The sequence below is a fragment of the Myotis daubentonii genome, chromosome 8, assembly GCF_963259705.1.
Source record: "Myotis daubentonii chromosome 8, mMyoDau2.1, whole genome shotgun sequence".
Taxonomy (NCBI): domain Eukaryota; kingdom Metazoa; phylum Chordata; class Mammalia; order Chiroptera; family Vespertilionidae; genus Myotis; species Myotis daubentonii.
The window spans coordinates 37,839,396-37,864,119 of record NC_081847.1 but is presented as its reverse complement, the minus strand read 5'-3'; the positions used below and the strand labels follow the sequence as shown (position 1 = coordinate 37,864,119).

General features: G+C 49.4%; 1 protein-coding gene across 10 annotated transcripts in view; it reads right to left on the bottom strand.

Moving 5' to 3' along the window:
* The window catches only part of EPB41L1 (erythrocyte membrane protein band 4.1 like 1), a 119,977-nt gene extending 104,280 nt beyond the window's left edge, over positions 1–15,697 (bottom strand). For 3 of the 10 annotated variants that reach the window (XM_059706028.1, XM_059706027.1, XM_059706031.1), the window contains exon 1: positions 14,811–14,953. The gene's annotated coding sequence lies outside the window, so the exon portion shown is untranslated. Of the gene's footprint in view, positions 1–14,810; positions 15,158–15,246; positions 15,457–15,611 lie in introns of those variants that run through there. The other 7 variants (XM_059706019.1, XM_059706023.1, XM_059706021.1 and 4 more) reach the window with 6 other exon arrangements.
* Between the last annotated feature and the right edge of the window lie 9,027 nt (positions 15,698–24,724).

The following is a 24,724-nucleotide window of genomic DNA, read 5'->3' as shown; positions in this document are numbered from 1 at the left end:
TGGATTGGAAATGGGCACGAGTAGCTTTAGGCGTATGAGTCAGGAAGGCGTTGTGGCTGTCCAGGGGGCATGTGACAAGGACCCAGACTGGATGGTTGAGTAGAGCTAAAAAAAAGTGGTGGTATCCACAGACCGTGGGATGGACTGGATCTGGGGGATGAGGGCAAGCAGAGGCCTGCCTACTCCTCAGGCACTTCCTTCCATGTCAGTCCCATGATCTCTGGCACCCAGGAAAGAACACACCCATTGCCCTCTCACCCTGGCCTACCCTTGCCTCAGGCTCGCACCTTTAAAACAAATAAGGTTGGACCCAGTGGTCCCTGAAGGTCTTTTTAGCATGAATATTCTGTTCTGGTATAACTTGCTCACATAGTATTTAAGCCCCTTCTCGATCATCTTTAAGCCACAACTACAGGCCCAGCCTGTTACACAGTGAGGCGGGTTGCTGGAGAGAGAAGCCTCAGGCCTCCTGGACTCACACACTAAGAGGAGACGGTTCCACTTCACATACAGTTGATGGCCAAGCTGGAACTGTGGGGCAAAGGTAGTTTCACAGTTCTGAGTGTACAAAACACAGAGTTTATTCCTTTATTATTATTTATTAAGTTCTGTATTATTTTCCACGCAAAACAACTGTTCACCTACAAGGTGAAGAGGAAGCTCACTTGGGCTGAGGCTGTAACAGCAGGAGCAGAAGTTGTGTGCCTGAGAGTCTTCTTCCTGCCCCAGCTCTGGAGGCTGGCATGGGCCTCAGGACACTGCTGGGCCCGCTGTAGCATCAGTCACCCGGCAACCTGCTCTCCCATCCACTGTTTCCTAGCACCCAAGCTAATCCTGGGAGGCAGTGCGGCACAGTGGTTATAAGGTTGGACTCTGTAGTCCCACAGACCTGGTTTGAATCCTGGCCCCAATACTCTCTAGCTATGTGGCCTGGAGCAAGTCACTTCAAGTCTCTGAGAGTTAGCTTCCTTCTTCTGGAAAATAGGAGTAATAGAGTTGGCTTCCAGGGTTAATGAGAGGATTAAATGAGATGATGCTGTGGAGAGCTCAGCACAGCACCTTATCCACAATCCAGGAGGGAGCTGTGCCCCACACAGCTGTGAACGCAGACCCAGAAAGGTGAAGTGCTGCACTGAAGACAGGTACAGCAAATAAGTATGGGGTGAGACCTAAAGCCCAGGTTCCTTTTTTTTTTTTTTTAATATATTTTATTGATTTTTTACAGAGAGGAAGGGAAAGGGATAGAGAGTCAGAAACATCGATGAGAAACATCAACCAGCTGCCTCCTGCACACCCCCTATTGGGGATGTGCCCGCAACCACGGTACATGCCCTTGACCGGAATCGAACCTGGGACCCTTAAGTCCGCAGGCCGACGCTCTACCCACTGAGCCAAACCGGTCAGGGCTAGAGCCCAGGTTCTTAACCACTAGGTTGTATGTACAGTATGGTTCCTGCTTTTCAGATGAGGAAGTTGAGACTAAAAAGTTACAAGTGACTTGACCAAGGCCACAGAGAGAATTCCACAGAAGAGGAATATAAAAGCCCATGATCTCCCCCTGTGCATCCAGAAAGCAGATGTTTGTGGAGATTTCAGGTTTCAGGGCCCTTTAAACCTGGTACAGGGACAAACACAAATCTGGACAGACTGGAGGGCGGGTGGAGTGGAGGAGGATACCTTGAGAGGAAACCAGAAGGAGTTGGTGAAACAAAAGCCTCTTTCTCAGAAGCCCTCCCTAGGGACTGGGCAGGAGAGGAGGGGGCTGACAAGCAGGGCCATCCCTCCTCCCACGGCTGAGCTGAGGGCTGAATCTAAACAAACAGAAACAGTTCCAGCTTGGCCATCAACTTGCTCTGTGATGCTAGGCAGAACACACACACACACACACACACACACACACACGCATGGAGTTCTCTGTTTCTTCAACTCAAGAACAAGACGGTTGTACTGAAAGGTGTCAAGATCCCTTCCAGTTATAGGAGACTAAGAATAACCGTTTCTCACAAGTTCCTGACTCCTGATCAGGCCCTGATCCTACAGCCCCAAAAGGTGGCCTCTTAACGCTGGTTCCAATGTTGTCACAATAGGGTTGGGAAGTCTGCATGCAGGTTCTGGCTGTATAGCCAGGTCACTTCCCCTCAACAGGTCTCAGCCTCCTCATCTGTAAAATGGGTACATATCTTTGCCTGATCACCTATAGTACTATGGGAAGATCCAAGGAGCTACCTCGAAGACAAGAAATCCTCATCCCAAATATCCCTCAAGCTCTTTTAACTTCTACTCCTTTTCCTCTTGTCTGTGTCCCCTTCAGACAAATAAAACAAGAGAATCCAAGCTGACAAATTCAAGCAACCATCCACCCCCCCCACCCACCCACCCAACTAACAGTAATAGCAACCGCCACCACAGCTAATACCTGACTACTCACACAGCTAGGCATTGGGCTAAGTGCTGCACTTGGACTATATCTCAAGTAATCACCTCAATCAACAAGGTAAATCCCACAATTAGTCTAGATTTACAGATGATAGACTAAGGTTCAGCAAAGTAAAATGATTTGTCCATGGTCACACACACAGCAAGTGAGTAGTATGGCCACTCAGTCATAGGATAAGAAGTCTTCATCTTATCCTTGGGGCTATGGGGTTTCCAGGGCAACATCTACAGGGGCAGTGAGTGGGGAATATGTGATCTTTGTCCCCCCACCCCCCTGAGCCTCCCCTAATAACTAGTTATAGTTATTGTATTATTATTTAAATGTGTCCAACACAACTCTCTCATTAAAATAGCATTGTCCAATAGAAATATAGTGTTAGACACATATGTAACTTAAAATTTTCCAGTAGCCACATTTTAAAAAGTACAAAGGATTGGGTGAAATTTATTTTATGAATTTATTTTTTAATATATTTTTATTGATTTCAGAGAGGAAGGGAGAGGGAGAGAAAAACATCAGTGATGAGAGAGAACACTGATTGGCTGCCTCCTGCATACCGCCTACTGGGGATCAAGCCCACAACCCAGGCATGTGCCCTTGACTGGAATTGAACCCAGAACCATTCAGTCCACAGGCCAATGCTCTATCCACTGAGACAAACCAGCTAGGGCTGAAATTAATTTTAATAGCATACTTATTTAACCCAATATATAAATTTCAACATGAAATCAATATAAAAGTATTATTGAGATATTTTATATTACTTTTTTCATACTGAGTCTTTTAAATCTGTTATGTCACTTACATTTAGAGCACATCTCAATTTTTTTTTAGCAAGAGAAAATAACCAAATTTAATATACCCCAGGCCTGTCTGACTTGGAAGCCTGAATTCTGTCCCAAACGCTTGCCAGGAGCCCCACCTGGGGCTCAGCCTTCGCAAAGAAGAAATAAGCCTTTGCCGCTGTTCTCAGCCACCCCATCTCCCCCAGGCTAGTGGCAGAGAATAACCTAGCACCAAATACCCGATCAAGAGGGGAAAATAGAAGGCGAGCAGGAGGAAGGCATGGGGTGGCCTGCACTGGATGGGGGGCCACTGTGACGCCATCCCCCAAACCCCACCCCTACCAGGCTGGAGGCAGAGCCAGCAAGGTCCACTGGCAGTCTGCCCTCTGGGTGGGTCCCGGGGTTAGGCGCCATGCCATTCCCCGCACCTCCTCCAAGAACACTCACCCAGAGCCTTTTGGACTAGGGCCAGAGCCAGCACTCACCTCCCAGGGTCACCTCAGCTGGAGTCCAGGGAAAGGCCCCAAGAGGCAGCCCTCCCGCTACGAGGGGAGGAGCGGGTTCTGGAGGCAGATTCCAGCGTAGGGAAAAGGTGGCAGGTACCGGCCAGAAAAACCTGGGTGGCTCCACCCCTCCCCAGGGGAGCGAAGCTAGCACTCAGCCCAGCAGGGTGAAACACTTACCAGCCATTAGGTTTAACAATTAACTCTGCATTCCATTTCAGCAGGAAGCAGTTCCAGCGAAAAGCCCCATGGGGGTGGGGGGACTTGGAAGGAGATAGAAGGTGTGAAGGGAGAAGGCGGTGGACAGTGAATCAATCCCCTTACCTCCTCTTCCCCGCATCGCCTTCTAACATGCGAAGGTGTAAGTTCCACTAGGTCAGGGGCAGTGATCTGACACATAGTAAGTGCTCAATAAATATTTTTAATTAACAAACAAGGGGACATGGTGAATTAGCATAAAACGGGCCAGATAGATGGGCAGACTGATGGAGAAGAAATTCAGGAAGGCAAAAGGTGGCTTGGCCTGGGCTGGGCACCTCCCTGACCCCTTTGACTCCAGGTCCTCACAGAGACCAGGCTGGGCTGAGAACTGGGATGACAGCCATCCAAGGCAGGACCATGGCTTTGAAGGCCCCGATCTTGGTTCTGCTCTTCCTAACCATGACATTTGGAGCCCTCGTGTCTTCTCCCCTAAAATGGGAGAGATGCCACTGTGGTACCCTGGACAGGGCTACACAGGGCCAGGCTTACAGATGCTGAGATGCTCTGTGCCATTGTAATGCAGTATCTCTGGCTGCTCGGCAACAGCCTCCTCTTCTCAGGCCACCCTGTGAACGCCTCCACATCCCAGTATTCCCCTGGCTCCCACCCATGCGGCCTTTTTCCTTTCTAGGAAGGAAAGCCCGGAATGATGACGGCTCCATGCCACTCACATCCCACTCACCTGCGATCACACCCATACACACATACCCTAGCAACAGATTTTTCCCAAGCTGACATTTGCTTGTCATTTACACCCCTCCTCGGGTTCCCTGGCCCCCTCCTTTTCCCCCAAACCCTAGCACAGGCCTAGGTGCTGGGGCTGGGGCTGAACTCACTGCGGCCAGTTCACTCAGGCAGGCTCCCCCTTCTGGGCCTCTGCTTGCCAGCTGTGCAATGTGGGGGTGAGGAGGGTGGAATCGGGAGGTGGCTTCTCCTGCAGGCTACCTCTGAAATTTAGAGACTCTGACATTTCTGGGATCCATGTGCATTTTCACTTTAGACAGATCAGAGTTCAGATCTCCACCTTGGCCAGGGAAACAGGTTTCCCTGTTATTATGGAACAGACTCCATGGTGAGCCTACAGAGGTCTGGGGCTTCAGAGCCGACCCCCCCCCCCCAAGCCCTTCTCAGCTCAAGCCTGGGCAGAGGGACAAAGGCCCTCCATGCTCACGGGTCCCCACTATCTCCTCCATAAAACCCTAACTTTTCTGCCCTGTCTTTCCAGTCTTCTCACTCTCTTGTTCTCACGAGCAGTATGATGAGGCATCAATCCCCCAAATTCTTCTTAGCAAGACAAAGCTTAAAGCTCCCCTAAGCCCCTCCTATGTGGAGATTCTAGACCTGCCTCTGCTTCCACTCTGCTCTTTCCGGCACCCTTTCCACAACTCTCCAAGGTGTGCCTCACTTCCCCATCTCCAGGCTGCAGCTCACCTCCTTAACCTCCACAGGGAACACCTGTCTCAACTCACTCAGCCACATCTCTGCCAGATGCTACTCCTTGTAGGAGAGCCTTACAGCCCCTACTTGACCTCAAGACCCTGGACACCAAGGAACTGCAATGATTTTTCTCTGTCTCTCACTCTCCCCCCAGCACGATGCTCAAAACACGGTCGGTGTCTCATAAAACACCAATGATAATAACCATTAACTGAAAAATAATGAATTATAACCATTTATTGACCATTTGTTCTTTACAATGCTCAGACCTCAGCATTCTACACATATCATTTCAGTTAATCCACCCAAGTCCCCAACAGACTTGTCATCCCTACCCCTTTGCTTTAAGCTGAGGAAATTGAGGCTCAAAGAGGCAAAGTGACTTGCCCAAGGTCACATAGTCAGGACATGGCAGAGTCAAGACTAGAATTTAAGTTCTTACCCACTGCCCTGCTTGGCCTCCTCCAATCCACAAATGAAGGAGGGGATATGTGAGAAATCATGGCCTGCCAGTAAGGGGCCACAGGGGCTCTGGAGAAACCAGCCCAGTTCAGGGCCAGAGGCAGATTCTGCAAATAGAACTTAATAACCTTCTATTAAGCACCTGTTCTGTGCAGAGCCCTGTGCTAGGTGCTGGGGAGCAAAAAATAATGTCTGAGACATCTTAGGGTTCACAATCTCACAAGAGAGACAAGCCATGTCTCGGGAGAAAGCCAAGACCAAGCAGAACTTGTCCCCAGAAAAGAACAGATAAGGTGCTAACGGAATGCAGAGGAGGGAAAGACAAATCTCACTGTAGGGGTGGGGATAAGAGGGCTCACACGGCTTTGTGGGACAGTGGTTGGTGCCTGAGCTGAGCCGAGAAAATGCAGACAGTGACTGGGGAAGGGGGTGGCATTCTTGGCTGCAAAAGCCCAGGGACCTGCGGCAAAGACATGGGTAAGACTGGGCACATCCCCAGGAACCTCAGGAGACATGCTCCAAACCCCTCCCCTTGGCACTGGCCGCAGGTGTCCAGCTCGGAAGAGAGGCCATCTTGAGTATCCCCAGACTCACAGGCACCTGATTCATGCATGGTGAGTGGGCGGGGAGAGAGAGAAAAGGCTGAGCCTCCGGGCATGCTGTTTGACAGGAGGATCTCAAGGGGCTGGAATCCAGGCTCTGTATGAAATCTCTGAAGATGGGAGACACTAAAACGAGGGGGTGAAGCTGGGAAAGCAGCAAGAAGGGCAAAGAAGATGAGTTGGGCAACAGGAGACCTGGCTCCCAGAACCACAGATCAAAGCTACATGGGACCTTGAGCTTATCCTGTCCAACCCCCATTTTACAACTGGAAAAACCTGGGCCCAGACAGGGAAAGGGACTGATCTACAGTTCCTCAGCACTCTCACCTAAAACCAGCAATGTGCTGAGAGGTAGGAGAGGTCTGTCTTCAATGCCTGACTCTACCATGACCTCCCAGGTGACCCTTCCCCCAGCATTAGGCTCCCACTCTATAAAACAACCCTGAAGACGGTGGTTCCAAACTACATGGGTCATGACGCAAAGGCTCAGAGGGTGCCTATGCATCCTATCCCGAGATCAAAGCATACTCTCGAAGGTATGTATGTCGTTTCAGAAGTTCATAAACATCTGAGAGCAGCTCTCCAAGGGCAATCTGAGGATCCTCTGTCTCCCACTGACAGGGAACCTGTTAAAATGGGCTGACTCCAGGGCCCCACCATGGATCCCACCCTCCCGGGAGCAGCTGAGTTTGGAGCTCTGGACAAGTCCCGGAAGAGAGGGGGTTTTAGCAAGCTCCTCTCGGCTGCTCTTGGGAGAGCCCTGCCTAGGGAAGCCTCGAGGTAGAGGGAGGTCCTCAGCACTCTCCTTTCAGCTGTTTCACATATGAAATTCCTGCTTCATTGCCAATAAAGAGAGGGCTCTGTGGCTAAAAGTTGTAAAGCCACTGCTCACTAATCAAGGTCCCTTCTGGGTGAGCGACCTGCTCAAGCTGACCATGAAAGGAGTGGGTGGAGGCCCAGCCACCCACCTGCAGCTGCCCAGATGCTGGGGTGACATTCTGAGAACGGCAGCCCTGTCTGGGAGGGGGTCTGGGCTCCTGGGCTGAACTCGGAATGCGAGGAGGTTTCCAATCAACCCCAGCCTCAAGGCTCCTTTCCTCTCTCCACACTGTCTCACTCTGGCCCTTGTCCAGCTCTGGCTTCCTTCCCTTTTTCTTTCTAGCACAAGTATCCTCCTGAACCTGGGACTCCTGGCTCCAGCCTCTGCCTCCCTCCCCTCTAGCCATCACTGAGCCTGATAAAGGATCGCCAAGCCCCCAAACTCCCAAGCACCCTTCTGAGGCAAAACTAGCACTCTCTGCAGATGATAAGGTTATTTAACTGGAAGACGCAAGATGATCTATGGAAACCTAAAGTGGCCAGTAACGAAACAATATTTAGTAGATAATCCAAGTGCCTTCAGACCTGCTCTGTCACCTGCCCCTGATGCCGTGTCTCTCCCACAGGTGGGCAGTTGCCTAGAACCAGATGGGCTCAGAGCCTTGGCCAGCCCCAGGCTGACACCTCAGTGTCAGTCTCTGAGGGGATGACAGCACAGGCCCGGGAGACAGGAGACCTGGATTGGAGACCCTGCTCTCAGAACCAAGCAATCTGAGCAAATGCACATCCCTCTACGGACCCCTAAATGTTCTCGTAGGCCCCAACTGGGGCAGCGTAGGGAAGACTCAAGAGCATCCACTGGCTTGAGATGGATCTGGATTTCAATCCCAGCTGTGCTGCCTGCTGGCCGAGGACTGGGTAGGCTATGGGTGAGTTACTTAGCTTTCTTTAATGAAATGGGGATCTAATCTCTGCCTCACTGGGTAGGTGCTAGGATTAAAAGACATAGGCGTGAAAAGCGCTCAGCACGGGCCTGGCACATGTTAAGCCAATAAATGTAAGCAGTTGTTTATCAGCTACCAGAGTGAGCTCCTGACAAGGAAGACTAGGCTTTCTAATTCATAGGTGGCCCCAAACGGCCCCAAACCCACCACCGAACTGGGTCTGGAGGCTTTATCTTTAGACCTTTAATCTGGACAGAAGAGCGGGAGAGGAAGGAGGGGAAGGCAGAAGAAAAGAGTGGGAGAAACTAAGAGAATCAAGGCAAGTAAAGGAACCTCAAGGGGTTAAGAAGGGGCCTGGCTCCTCAAGCGTGGGGGAAAGGATTACGTCAGGGAAACTGCCAAGGCAGGATAAGCCTTCTCTCCTTTCCAGAGCCTTCCCTGGGCTCACCAAGGCAAGGCTTGGAGGGATACTGCCTGCTGAGAGCACTGCCACGGCTGTCAATAGGGACATTGAAGCCTTGGGTTACCTCCAGCTCTGGCTCCCCAAGCTGCACTGCCCACCCCTAGTGGCCTCCTCTGGCTGCGGCGGACAGAGAGGGCCAAACCCAGGCTGAGAACCCATCCAACCTGTGAAGGCACTGCCTGCTGACTCGGGACTCAGGGACCCCCTTGCTTGAGATTCTGGTCCTAACTCAGCAGGACTCTTCCCCTCTGGGTCCCCACCCCCAGGCCCTGTGTGGAGTCCTCTCCAGGCCTCTACCTGCCCGGAGCTCCTGCTTCTGAGGCTGAAGTTGCAACAGGGGAAAAGCACTGCTCAGACTATAAACAGGAGCCTCAGACAAAGTGCTCCACTTGTCACTGGCCCGGCTGTGTGACCTCCTAGGTGTCGCTTCTCTCAGAGCATGTTTCCCTTCTTTGCCCCTCTGAGCACAAAGGGGCAAAGAAGATTTGCTTCAGGAGAAGAGTGGGCTGGGCTGAGCTGGGCTGGGCTCTGCTAAGAAGGCAGTGGATGTGGCAATGGCCAAGGGTTATTATGATGATGATGATTATAATTAAAAATCACAGCAACAAACTCTTAAGCACTTTACAAAGAGCTTTCTCATCATCCCCCGGGAATCACACTGTAGTGAGAGAGGTGGAGATGGATGGTAATTATTCACATTTGGCAGATGAGGGACATGAAGCAATGTCGAAGTGACTTGTCCCAGCTACTAAGTGCAGAGAAGGGGGAGCTGAGAGGAGGTAATAAGTATTGCATGTCTACAGTGTGCCAGCGCCCATCTGTTATCATGACCAAGGCTCACCACCACAGCCTGGCACCGCAGGTGCTACAGTCCCCATTTCATAGAAGAGGAAACTGAGGTTGAGACAAATAACTGATTTATACTTATAGGCTCGTGTTTGTTCCATTACAAAGTCTGGATTTGGACCTGGGTTTGCGGGACTCCAACACCTGCACCCTTCATCTTCCTATGTATACTGAGTTGAATAGTGCCCCCCTCCCAAGTTCATGTCTATCCAGAACCTCAACATGTAACCTTATTTGGAAACAGAGTCTTTGCCGATGTAATGAGCTAAACAAAATGAGGTCATGCTAGATTAAGGTGGGCCCTAAATCCAATGTGACTGGTGTCCCTTTAAGAAGAGGAGGTAACACAGACAGTCTGGGAGAAAGGGAAGAAAGCCGTGTGACAAGAGAGGCAGCTGCTGCTGCAAGCCAAGGAGCACCCCGGATTGCTGGCAACCACCAGAAGCGAAGCTAGGAGAGAGGTGTGGAACAGACTCTCTGCTCAGAGCCTTCAGAAGGAACCAACCTTGCCGACATCTTGATTTCTGACTTGTAGCTCCAGAACTGTGAAAGAATAAATCCCTACTTTTTAAGCCACTCAGACTCTGGCACTTAGTTAAGCAGCCCTAGGAAATTAATACACTGAGTCCATTGAGTAGCAGACGTGGGATGCAAATTCCAATTTTCAGATGCCCACTCATTAACCTTGGAGGTTAATGGAGGCCTATGGGCCAGTGAGAAGTCATTCTCATCTCACCTCCACCTCCCTGGCCCAGGCTGGCCTGATGTCCTTTAACTATGCTTCTTCTATGGTCTAGATCTTTATCCACCCCATTGGGCCCTTCCATCATGTAAATAAACACCTTTAGAGCCCAGTCTCCTAGTCAACAGTCCTCCCACCCCCACCCCCACCCTCTAATACCACCTGGAGAGTTGTGTTTTTTTTTTTTTTTTTTTTTTTTTTTTTTTTTTAATATATTTTATTGATTTTATACAGAGAGGAAGGGAGAGAGATAGAGAGTTAGAAACATCGATGGGAGAGAAACATCGATCAGCCGCCTCCTGCACATCTCCTACTGGGGATGTGCCCGCAACCCAGGTACATGCCCTTGACCGGAATCGAACCTGGGACCTTTCAGTCCGCAGGCCGACGCTCTATCCACTGAGCCAAACCGGTTTCGGCGAGAGTTGTGTTTTTGAAATGCAAATCTGATCCTTCCGGGCTAGCTTTATCCTCTTCCCTTGTTTCCCACCACCTATAGGTCAAGATTTCAGCCTGTGCCAGATCTGGCCCCACCCTTCCTCTCACGCCTCATCTCCAGCCATGCAGCCCACCCATCCCTACCATTCCCCACCTTCTGCCCCAGCCACATGGAACTATTTGGAGCTCCCCTAACAAGCCATAGTGCCTTTGCACATGCTGCTCCAACTACCTGGAAGATAAATCCAGCCCCAAGCACCATCTCTCTCCTCCATGAAGCCTTTTCCTCCATGAACAGCTACATCCTGGCACCTTGTAGGCTGTACATCTTTACGTGTCTGCCCCCATGCCTAGCCTGTGAACACTGTTGTATTCATTTCTATATCTATAGGCTTAGGGTTGGCAAAAGGCATTCAACAATATTGAACTGAATTTTGGAGTAGTCATAATAGTAATAATCACTAATATTTACCAAATGTTTACTGTGTGCTTAGCACTGTGCAAAGCATTTCATGTATCATACCTCATTTTGCTCTCATAACAACCCTATGAAACAGATACTATCATTGATCCTGTTTTACAGGTGAGGAAATGAAGAGATGAAGTCACTTGCCCAAGCCCACCCGACTAGTAGGCAGCAAAGCCCAAATGACTCTAGAGCCAGTGCTCGTAAGCAATACTAGGTATACCGTCCACCCCAATACCCTCATGTTACAAAAAGAGGAAGCAAGCAAGAAAGGGAAAGTGACTTGTCCACAGTCAGTAACAAGGAGTGGACTCTGATCTTTAGATTCCTTATTCCATGCTCTTCCTCTTCTCATTCTTGCAGGATCCTAATCCGGGAGGACACAGAAATCAAGTTCTCCTGTCTCCCTTAAAACAGAACCCAGCATGGGCCTGGGCTCAGTGGGGCTCAAATCTATGGCCAGGAGATGCACAGTCAAAAAGATAAATCTACTTCAAAACCATCTGAGGCCTGCTTAGACATTACAATGTCAAAGCTTGAGAGGAAACTTGGATATCATTTAGTACCACCTCCCATTTTATAAAGTTATTCATTCAAGAAATTTATTGAACACCAATCATAAGCCAGCCACTGAGTGGGGGCACTACAAAGACCGATAATCAAGCTCCTGCCCAGATGGTATTTGCAATCCAGTGAGGGGAGACAAACAACTAACAAGTTCATGCATAATTACAAACTCTCATAAGTAGTACGAAATATAGAGAGTTCAAAGAACGTGTTACAGGAAAAACTGACTTAACTTAGGGAATTGGTGAAGCCCCCTGTCCCCTGAGAAAGTGACTCTTGAGCTGAAATCTGAAGAATGGGAGTTAACCGAGATAAGAAGCAGAGGAAGAGTATGCTAGGCAGGAGGAACAGCATGTGCAAAATCCCGAAGCCAAAGATTTCCTGTTGCCTTGGTGAACTGAAAGAAGGCAGAGTGGCGGTTTCCAGAGGGTGGATAGGGACTCCATCCTGCAGGTCTTGTAGGTTAAGGTAAGAAGTGGAGAAACTGAGCAGAGCGGGAAACCCCTTGTTCAGAACTTGGCCCAGATTAGAGGGCCAAGTCATTGAGTCATCGCATTATTCAGTGAAGGAGTGATTTGTCCAAGATCGCAAGGAAGACCTGAGACTTGAAACCAGAGCCGCTATCTGCCAGGTTAGGGCGCTGCAGGTGACTTCTGGTATGTAGTGTGGGAGGGAGCAGGGGAGGCTTCCCAGGCGTTTCAACCTGTAGGAGGTTCCGGCTCCCTGTCTGAACTTTTCTTGAGCTCTAGAGTACACCACAATCACCTGTGTTTGTGAAAACAGACTGCTGGGCCCCACCCCCAAAGTTATTGATTCCGTAGGTCTGGCATGAGGCCCAAGAATTTGCATTTCTAAAAAGATCCTAGGTGATCTTGCTGCTGGTGGTGGGGTGACCATGCTCTGAGAACCACTGCTCTAGACTAAAGTATATGGGGCTGGGGGTCGTGGAGTGTGGGGACCATGGCCAAGATCCTTAGGGGCTATAATAGTAGATTCCTAAATCTAGGTAACAATGAGACAAACTCTAGCACTCTGAAAAAGGGAAGGGTCTCAAAGTCCCAGAATCTAGCCTACTAGCTTCTCAGCCAGGGAAACTGAGTTGAGTGAACATAAAGGGTTTGACCAAAGTCAAAAGGAGACCCATGGACCAGACTCCAGGACTCCTGAGCTCCAAACCTTTCTTGTCCTGAGAAAGGAATTCAGGGAAGGGGACAGCAAGCTCAGCTTTTCCCATACTCTGCTGCCTTGGGCAGGGAAACATTTTAAGAATTGCAGAAATCTGCTGTTGGCCTCCAATCCTATCACCCATCCACCCTCCTTCCTTTCACACTCCCAGCTCCCTCCCTTTACACTCCAAATCCTGTGCACTTTATCCTGGCAAACCAGGCAGCAGAGGGGGAGGTGAAGTTATAGGGAAAAATAACTGGAAGTGAAGGAAGAATTCTTGCACTTGAATATACTTCTTCCAGAACAACTACTTCCTCCTGTAAGTCTCGGTTTCTATCCTTGTATCCAGTCTTACCCCAATCTACCTACATTTCAGTTCCAGCATCTGAAACCCACACAGCCAGGTTTCCAAACCACCTTTTCACCCAGTTTTTCTAAAATAGAGTGGCTCTGGACAAAATTTTATATCCTCTTCCAGTTGGCAGCAAAATGTCACTTCTCTTGCAAAACCTACATGCACAGTCTCACTAATATACAATCAGCTATATGTACATAAAAACAAACATACCAGAATTTAATAAAAACACATAGACATCAAGAGATACATTATTCACTGTTCACTGGTAAAACACACCTAGCACCCAAATGCCTATGAAATAGAACACACACATGCACACAGACCAGAGACCTAGAAATGCATGCACTGCATCAATAAATGGGGAAAGAGGTACTTACACACCCAGACACCCTTCTCAAAGTAGAGGTCTCCTGAGGGGTAATTCCTGGGGAAGGGGGGGTGCGCTGGTCCTTTAAGAGAGTGGCTCCCCTCCTCCTTCCAGGGCACCTAAGATGTGGCTCTACTCTCGGGGCAGGAGCAGGGGGTTGTGTGGTTGACCCGGCCAGGCCCGGCCTGGCTCTGGACGACAGTCTGGGCGCCGCGACAGGAAATGGATTCCTGAACCGACTGGGACAGCAGCCTGGGGCTCGCTGTCGCTGCCACCGCCACCACCAACCCACACCCACACCCCACACCGGGCTTCGGGCAGGGCACGCCCTCCGCTCCAGCCCAACCGGGTCCGCGGGCTCGGCTGTCAGCCCGGCTCCTTCGTCCCCCGGGGTGTGGCCGCCCACCTGCCAGCCGGGCGTCTCCGCCGCGGGGAGGGCGCTCCCGCCGCCGCCGCCCACCGCCCCGGCCAGGTGCCCGGCTCCCGGCGACCGCAGCGCCTCGGCCGCCGCCCCCGCCCCTTCCTCCTGGCGGTGCGGAGACAAAGCCGCGCACACGCACACGGGGGCTGCGCGGGGCCACGCGGCGCACACCCGCCCTCGCACGCGCACACTCGGGGATCACACTGGCGCTCACACGGCGACACACACACACACACACACACACACACACACACACACACGCCACTAGCAAAGCCACCGGCACACACCCTCATCCAGATGTCTACACGCTCAGCTTCACATTCGGACACACCCTCTCACAGACACACTCAGACACACGCACGCACACACCCGCACCCAGCCCAGGGGCGCACACACCGAGGCACGCGCGCGCGCGCGCGCACGCCGAGCATCCACTTGCACTGACCCAGGGACACACGCGCGCGCTCACACCCAACACACACCCGGCGACGTGGAGCCCAACACACATTACCGGAGCCAGAATCTAGTCGAACGAACCGAAGCCGGGCTTCCGCCTAGGGCGCCCGCCCTCTGCCCGGGGTGTCCAGAACCCGGAGCCCGCCCCCCAGTGCCCGGAGCCCTCCGTGATCACCTCCAACACACACACACACACACGCACACGCGCGCGCACACACACACACACGCACGCACGCACGAGCTGGAGGAGGGCGGCGGGGACCGCTAACCTGGCGGCGGCGGCGCGGCTTCCGGGCGCTGCCGGTCCTCGATCCGTGTCCCGCGGCCAGGCTCCGAGGCGTCCGAGCTGCGCAGAAATGCCCGCTCGCTCGCTCGCTCCCTCTCCCCCTCCCACGGCGCTCAGCCCCTCTCCCTGCCCGCCCCCCCACACCCGTCTCCCCGCTGCGCCCTGCCCCGGCCGGCTCCCCGGAGGAGGCGGCGGCGATCCCGGCCGCCCAAGCAGCCACGGGCTGGCGGGCGAGCGAGGAGCAGCGGCAACGAGAGGCGAGCCGCCGAGGGAGCGCCCGAGCCGCCGCCGCCGCGCGTCGGGAGGAGCCGCGCCGCCCCGGGAGGGAGGGGGAAGGGGCTGAGCCCCGCGAGCCCGCGTGGCCCTCGTGGCCCGCCGCCCGCCCGGTTCCCCACGTGGGCCCCGCGCCCGGCGCCTACCTGAGCAGCCGCGGAACTCGGAGGCCGGGGGCGAGCGGCGGGGAGAGGAAGTGGAGACCCCAACCCGGGCCTCGTCGCCCTCCCGGTCCCAGCCGGGTGGGCTCGGGCCCCGCCCCTGCCTCCTCCCGGTCCCCGCCAGCGCCGACCTCGGTTTTCCCTGGCGAGGAGGCCTCGCAGCTCTCGGCTCACGGCCCGGTGCCCCGGGCTAACCCCGAGGCCCGGCGCCGGGCTCGCCGGCCTCCTCCACCTCCAGCCTGGACCTGGCCGACGCCCACCAGCCTCCCCGCCGCCCTCCCATTGTTCCCGTGGCAGGAGCTCGCAGAAAACCACGCCACGCATTCCAGCCCCCTCTCAGGTGGCAATACCTCTGGACTCTCTGGGGGCTCTCGAGGCGCTGGTCCGTGGCTCCTGGACCCCGACGCCCGCCCTCCACAGGCGCTGGCACGCCAGAAGCAAAGAGCTTTTCTAAATAACCACCACAGCCCTTACCAGCGCTCCTTCAGGGAGGGAGGAACTAACCTAAGTCCAGCAGGCTCAAGAGAGCAGCAGGGAGGTGGGGCACCCATTAGGTGCCCCCATTCTGTAGATGAAGAAACGGAGAGGATTCCTGCTCCAGAGCTCCTGGGAAGTCCAGGGCCCTCCAGAAATGTGGGGAATAAGGAGCCTGGCCTCCTTTGTTGGACAATAAATAAAGCACAGAGAGGAGGGGGAAGCAGTGTCATGCACTTCCCTGGGTTTTACTGGAAGTCAGGAGGTAGGCACAGGCTTACTAAGCTCCGAAACTCTCAACTGCTTTGTCTCACTTAGTCCTCACCGGGTCCCATGCGGCAGCTGTTATCCCCACTTTCCAGATGAGAAGCTTGTCCTGGGCCTCCACCAGGCAGCGCAGAGCCCATATAAAGTCCAACCATGACAGTCGTTCACTGCACCCCTCCCTCCCGTATAGGGACTAAGTGCCAAGTGAGCAGCCGGGAACATAAATCAAGGAGGGGCTTCTGCAAACTAAGAGAGGGCAGAACTGAGGGAGCTGAAGCCCCAAAGCAGCACTGAGCGAGGCTTGGTGGGGGTTAGGGGATATAATTCATATCAAAACGAATGTATTTGGAGCACTTACTATATTTCAGGCACTGTTGTAAGAGCTTTACTTGCACTAACTCATTCAATCCCACAATAACTCTGTGGGGAAGAGGTTATCCTTATCCCCACTTCATACACCAGGAAACTCAAACATGAAGACGTTACATAGCTTGTCAAGTGGCAAAGCCAAGATCCAAACCCAGGAAGCTGACGCCCGAGCCTGCACATTTCGCTACTGTGGGCCAGACAGAAGCAGCCCTGAATTCGAGGCGAACACTTGAATGACTAGAACACCCACCACAGCAGGAGTCTACTTGTTGTCTTCTGTCTCCCTGTGTGTAATCGCGCCCAGCACACAGGGCCTGGTGTGCAGCCTCGGGTTAAACTATGGCATGACTGCCACATGAGCTGGAGTGACATGTGCAGGGCTCGGCTGCAGCCCTCCCTGCTCTGCTGAGCACTTTATCAGTGGTTTTAGAGGAAGGCTAGAAACACTCATCAAATCTACAGCTGTCATGAAGTTGGGATGGACAGCTAACCCTCCAGAAACCAAAATTCATTTCCAAAAGATCTCAGCAGCCTTGGGGTTGAGCTGGAACTAACAAGATAAAGTGCTACACCGAATAAATGTAAACTCCCACCCTTTGGTCCAAGCCACAGCAGTCTGGGAGAACTTTCTGTGATGCTGGAAAGTGTCCTGAATCTGCATGATCAGATCTAGTAGCCACAAGCCACCTGTGGCTGTTGAGCACTTGGAATGTGGCTAGTATAACTGAGAAGCTAAAATGTTAATCTATTTCATTTTAAGGATTTTAAATGTAAATTGCTACATGGGGCTCGTACCTGCCATATTGGACAACGCAGTCCTAAATGATCAAGTGGCCAAAATAAATGACAGAATCTAGATTAAGAGCAGTTTCAGGGAAAATAACAAAGGTTTGAGTTAACCTCAAACTCAACAATGCAATGTGGCTTGGAAAAAAAAAAAGAAGAAGAAGAAGAAGAAGCAAGGGAGGGAGGGAGGGAAAGAGGAAAGGAAAAAAAGGAAGGAAGAGGAAAAAAGTGAACATGATATGCTGTATCAACAGAAAACAGGGGTTAGACCTCTACAGTTAGCCTCACTAGAGCCTCTGTGCTGCCCAGGGCTGATACAGCTGGATCACAGGCGTCAGCTCTGGGCTCCACATTCTGAGGGGCACACTGTCGCACTGGAGAGTCTAGAGTACAGAATGCTGAGGTCCTGGATGCCATGTTGTGGTGAATGATGTGAACGGCTTGAAGAAGGGAAGGCTCAAGGAGTTTACATTTATTCGGTGTAGCACTTTATCTTGTTAGTTCCAGCTCAACCCCAAGGCTGCTGAGATCTTTTGGAAATGAATTTTGGTTTCCGGAGGGTTTGCTGTCCATCCCAACTTCATGACAGCTGTAGATTTGATGAGTGTTTCTAGCCTTCCTCTAAAACCACTGACAAAAGTGCTCAGCAGATCAGGGAGGGCTGCAGCCGAGCCCTGCACATGTCACTCCAGCTCATGTGGCAGTCATGCCATAGTTTAACCCTAGGCTGCATACCAGGCCCTGTGTGCTGGGCGCGATTATACACAGGGAGACAGAAGACAAGTAGAGCTTGTGCGCCTCCAAAAATCTGAAGGGCTGTCATACAGAAGGAGATGTGATTTGTTTGTTATTATTTAGGTCTAATAAAACAAAAAAATCTGCAACTCCCTAAGCTATGCTCTGTTTTCCTCAGCACATAGTCCACCTAGGACCTGGCCCATAATTAATATTGACTACAAATTTCTAGTCAATATTTTGCTAGCTCACAAATGGATGTGAAAGAATTCCACTCAGCTCCAGTGGGTCGACATCCAGAAGGATAATAAAGAACTCTAGCCCTGGCCAGTGTGACTTAGTTGGTTGAGCACCATCTCATGCACCAAAAGGTCCCTGGTTCGATTCCTGGTCAGGGCACATGACCAGGTTGTAGGTTTGGTCCTTGGTCAGGAGGCAACCAATCAATGTTTCTTTCTCTCTCTCAAATCAATAAGAAGAAAGAAAGAAAGGAAAGAAAGAAAGAAAGAAAGAAAGAAAGAAAGAAAGAAAGAAAGAAAGAAAGAAAGAAAGAAGAAAAGAAAAGAAAAGAAAAGAAAAGAAAAGAAAAGAAAAGAAAAGAAAAGAAAAGAAAAGAAAAGAAAGGAAGAATTCTAACAGTCAAAGCTGTCCGGGAATGGAATGGTCCACCTTGGGAGTGATGAGTTCCCTGCCAATAGATGTATTAAAAGAAATATTGGTCTTCATTTGGAGGCCCTACCAGGAACCAGATGACCTTTTGAGTTGAAAAACGGGCAAGTTCTATTAGGAGGAAAAACACAAGATTAAGGCTGTGCTTCCAGACAATTATCTGGCTATATGTATAGAACAAACTGATGTAGAGGGAGCAGAGGCAGGATGGACCAGTTAGGGACCACTGCAGTGGTCCAGCAGATAAGAGAAGAGGCTAGGTGGCAGCGGGAATAGAAAACCAAGGACAGGAATGTGACAACAGGAGCACTGCATCTGGACTGGGAGTCAGGAGCTACAAGTTCCAGCCCCGCTTCTGCCATTAGCTTATTGTATGGTTTCAGATAAATCCCTTCCTTTTTCCAGAGTTCAGTTTCCCCATCTGTGAAATGCAAAATAATCTCCAAGTCTCTTCTAACTCTGGATTCTGCTTATGGGAGAGAAATTATGAAGGATAACTGGGATAATGTGCTAGACAGACGTCAATAGCTTCAAATTAATAATATCATTGGTCTCATTACTATCATTATTATCGCCAAGGCCACCTCCTTTGGACTTGGTGACTAGATTGGCAGGAGGGGACAAGAAGAGTCAATGGACTGCATCTGTAGGGGTGGAGATAGGGGCCAAGGACCTCTAATTTTTTGGGAGGGTCAGCTAGCCTTTCCACCCCTCCTCCAAGTTCTGTGAGGACAAAGTGTTCTGTGTGCTGTCACCTCGTGAACTGCTTCCTCATTCCTCTGAACCACACCCCATACTTAAAGGAAGCAACCAGTTCTAGGAAAGTTAGACTCTTTCTTCCCTCCTTTTAATGTTCACAAATGATACCTGGTGTTGCCCTTTCCTTAAATAATAAGTACCATCATCTCATATGAAAATAGCCAATATTATTGAGCACTCTATGCTAAGCGCTTTACTTACCTACTTTTCTCACCCCGGGAAGTAGCTATAATTATAATCCCGTTTTCTAGACTAGGACACTGGCTCATGGAGATGCACAATTTTCCCATAGTCACAAAGCTTATGAGGGGGCTTCCAATACAAATCTATGTGCTTTCAAAGCTGCATTCCCCAAGGCTTCTAGCATTTTACTAGGTATTTTTGCAATAACTTAGGGAGGAGGACAAGACTGGTATGGTATCCAATTTATAGCTGGGAAACTAAAGCTCAGAAAGGATAAAGCAAATCACTTGGACACATTAGTAAAGTCTTCCAATGTGCAGTCCAACGCTGTTTCCGGTTCTCTGCTGCTCTCCCAAGCCCCAGCGGGGCTTTCCTCCTTCCCCTGCACCGGCCAGGGCCTCCCCGGTCCCAGTCTAACGCCCAACCCCCTTAAGAGAAGGACTTTTACTTGTCCTTTTCTTAGGACAGAATAAAGAAAGGATTTCTGAAAGACAAAAGCTAGTTCCTACCTCCTCCCCCATCGCTACCAGCACACACACTCCAGTCCACCGCCTTGAGGTGATGAGGCTGCAGGCTTACAGAGTGACTCACAGGGAGCTGACCTGCCAGGCTCGGGAGCACAGGTGCTAGGCTTAGTTCAGAGGAGTGGAAAAGTAGGCCAAGTGTCCTCATCCCCAGGCACGCAGCCCAATTGCACCTCATGGCCCCCTACTCATCTCATCCCAAAATTCTGCAAACATTTAGGGAACACTGTGTAAGGCCTTGGGGCAGAGGGGGCATATGGCATATAAAAGTGCATCCTCACCCTTCAGAGGGAATAAGACAGTGAGTACAAAGTGATATATACTTACAAAGAGGGATGGAAGCACATGGTGATTAATTTCAAGGAGAGACACTCCCAAAGGAGTGGAGTCTTACAGAGTAAGTTGAGCATGAAGAGGCAGTAGAGGGGCACTCTAGGCTACAGGAATGTACTTGCCCTAAAGCTTAAATATATTTGGACTCTATTTAGCAGGCAAAAGGGAGCCATAGAGTGCACTATGACTCCGGAGAAAGACTGAGTTTGAATCCTGGCTCTGTTCCCTCTCAGCTGTTTGACCTTGGGCAAGTTACTTAACCCCCATGGTAGAGATGTTATTATTCCCCATTATTTGCTCTCCCCCTTCCCAGTAAGAGTATACATTTTAGCCCGTTGCCATGTGACCTGCATACCCTCCAGAGGAAGGAGTTCACTTCCCCAGCCCAGTGTCAGACTTAACCACATGACTTATATAGGCCAATGAAATTTGGACCAGAGAGATATATACAGGGTGTCCCCCCCAAAAATGTACACACACTTTTAACCCATTATTCATTCTAATGTGTTAAATCAGAAAAGAAAGAAACGTCAATCGAGCTATCAGCTGTTAAAGTGTGCATACATTTTGGGGGACACCCTGTATATACCAGGTCTAAGCAGATACTTGTAGTACCATTGTATGTTTCAGTCTAAAATCATATTCTTTTATCTCGGTTAGTGGAATGGCAGGTCCTGAACAGGAGCTATGCCTTCAGCCTGGATCCTGGAGTGAAAAGACACAGAGAACAGAGCAGCAGCCAATCCATCACTGCCCCACAGTGATGGGTGTGTATTAGGAGGGAGAAAACTTTGTTGTTGTAAGCCACCTAGAGTTGGGGGCTGTTTGTTATCATAGCATAATTTAGCATAACTTACTGATTTTAGTAGCACCTACCTCATAGAACTGTTGTAAGGATTAAAGATGACTATCTCATGAAAAATGTATAAGCATTTCATCAGGGATTTGCATTATAAAATGATCATTCTGCCCACACATACATGAAAATTTGACAGCTGACAGAAATGACATTTTCAAAAGAGTAGCAAAGGATGGTGTAGTGGGTGAAATAGTGTCCTCCCAAAAATTCATGTCCACCTAGAACCTCCATGTATGACCTTATTTGGACATAGGTCTTTGCAGATATAATTAGGCAAGGATCTCAAGAATAACTCATCCTGGATTTAGAGTGAGCCCTACATCCAATGCCTGGTGTCCTTAGAAAAAAAAAAGAGAAGGCACACAGAGACACAGAGAAGAAGGTGATGTAAAGATGGAGGCGGAGACTAGAGTGATGTGTCTACAAGCCAAGGAACTCCAAGGATTGCTGGCAACCACCAGAAGCTTAGAAATAGGCGGGGGATGTTTTCTTCTCCAGAGTCTCCCGAAGGAACCGATTCTTCCAGCACCTTCATTGTGGGCTTCTGGGCTTCTGAGCTGTGAGAGAATAAATTTCTCTTGTTTAAGCCACCCGTTTCATGGTAATTTGTTATGACAGCCCTAGGAAACTCATACAGATGAAATACTTTAACAATGATACTGAACAACGGGTTATTCATTTGGAAAAAAAATAAAATTAGATTTCTACCTCATAGCACACACAAAAATAACTTTCAGTTGGGTTAAAGACCTAAATTCAAAAAGCTAAACTTTAAAATTTTTAGAAATAACTTTAAAAGATCATCTTTAAGACCTCAGGGCAGGAAAGAAAAATTACAGGACACAAAAATCACAAGCTGCATTAGTCTGGGTTCTCCAGAAAAAACAGAACCAATAGGACATCTATATAAATAAGTAGCATTATTATAAGGAATTGGCTCATGTGGGTATGGAGGCTGAGAAGTACTAAGATGTGCAAGTTGTAGACTCAGGAGAGCTGACGGTGTAAATTTAGTCCAAGTCTGAGTCCAAAGACAGGAGAAGACCTATGTCCCAGCTGGAAGTCAGGCAGAGAGCAAATTCTCCCTTACTGCACGTTTTTGTTCCATTCAGGCTTTCAAAGGATTAAATGAGGCCTTCTCACATTGGGGTGGGCAATCTACTTTACTTAGTTTACAAATTCAAATGTTAATTGCATCCAGGAACATTCTCACAGGCACACCTAGAATAACGTTTAACCAAATATCTGATCATTCCGTGACCCAGTCAGATTGATGCATAATTATTGAGGCAACTTGTAAATAGATATACAATTGGTCACTATGTGTTTTTTAATCCCTGTATTTTGAGCTCTGACAATAAAACAAAGCTTTTTAAATTCTAGGGGGGAAAAATCAATATATAAAATTAACCATCACACAAATTAAAAAGTGAAAAGGAAGAGTCAATTATATTAAATGCAGATCTTCTGTGCATCAAGACACCATAAAGAAAGAAGAAAGAGAAGCCCCTCAAGGGTGAAAGGGGGGATTTCTGCAAAGCTTTCGGCTAACAAAGTATGAGAATCTAAATATATAAGGAATTCATGGGGGTCAATCAGGGAAAATTACATTTAGGGCCCACCCTCATAATCCAGGATAATCTCTCCTCAAGATCCTTAATCATATCTGCAAAACCTTTGCCATATAAATTGACAGATTCCAGAGATCAGGACCTGTTATCTTGGATGGGGAACATTATAGATTGGATAAAATACTGGCAGTAACCTGTACTCATATTCTTGGTGGTATTACAATAGTCAAGAGGTGAAAACAACCCAAGTATACATTAAAAGGTAAATGGATAAACACCATGTAGTATATCCACACAACGAAATAGTATTCAGCCATAGGAAGGAATGAAATTCTGATACATGCTACATGATGAATCTTGAAAACATACTAAGTGAAAGAAGTCAGATATAAAAGGATAATATTATATGATTCCACTTACCTATACGAGATCTAGGTAAAATAATAGAGACAAAAAGTAGAGGTTACCAGGGACTGAAAAGGAGATAGTTATGCTATAGTAGGTGTAGATTTTCTGTTTGGGATGACGAAAAAATTCTAGAAATAGTGGTGATGGTTACACAACATTGTGTAAATGTACATGTAAGAATGGTTAAAATAGTCAATTTTATGTCATGTATATTTTGCCAAAATAAAAATAACAATTTGTATTACTAAAAAGTATTAAACAGCCTGGCCGGTGTAGCTCAGTGGTTGAGCATCAATCTATGAACCAGAAGGTCCTGGTTCAATTCCCGGTCAGGGCACGTGCCGGGTTGTGGGCTCAATCCCCAGCGAGGGGCATGCAGGAAGCAGCCAATCAATAATTCTCTCTTATCATCGATATCTCTATCTCTTTCTCCCTCTCCTTTTCTCTCTGAAATCAATAAAATACATATATATATATAGCAGAATCAGCAGATACTGCAACAGGAGAGACATGGAGACTCGATATTGGGAGTCCCTGTCACACTGCAGAATGAGAAGAATGGACCAGTAATTTCTAAAACCCCTCCAACTCTAACAGCACATAGCTCTGTTACTAAAAAGTGAATAATAAGTCACATTTGCCCAGTGCTGTTGGCTTGTATGGCACTGTGCCAGGTGCTTTTTAGCAGTAGTTTTTTCAACCTTCACAATGATTCCATGTGGTTTGTATTATTACCCTTATTTTCAGACAAAGAAATAAGGGCTCAGATAACTTACAAAACTTACTCCAAGTCCCAGAGCTAGGAGATAGCATAGCTGAGTACCAAGGCCAGGGATGTTTGACTTCAAAGTGCTATGCTCCCCATAAGCCACGCTGTGAGACTGCCTTTGTGGAACAAGGAGAGGGTTGACGCATCTATAAGCCTGGGTCACCCCCTGCTCAACAGCAGAAGCCTGAAGCCACCTCCCTTGGAGCTGCTTCTCCTTTTGTTGTGTCGGGGCTGTAATACTGCCACCATCCAGAGGTTTGGCTAGGAACTGCCCAATGAGCTTCACATATTGAACACTTTCCAAGTGTTCCCCTGCCCTTATAAATGGAGCACCCTTTCCCAGGTGAAGTGGCTACAGCCCTGGGAGAAGGAGGGGCTATCTCTGACTATACCTGTCCTTCTCTGACCTAAAATGGGCAAAACAAAATACAAACCAAGTTACCACGTAAAGCACACCGATGTGGGTAGAAAAATATTGCGCATGGTTTTTATCAGACAACATGCTGGAATAATTTCCCATCAGCGCCTGGTCCTTAGCCTCCATTCTCTACCTAGGTGGCCTGATTAATTCTCCTAAAGCACAGCCCTATCTCCAACAAGGGCCCTATCTAGCTCAAGAGGGAGTCCAGAGTTCTTGGCTTGGTACTGGGGCTGATCTCCATCTCTGTTTCCAAGCCCTACCAATCTTGTGCAGGACCCTATCCCACCCACTGCTCCTGTACATGCCTCACCTTTTCGCACGATAGTGGACTGTGAC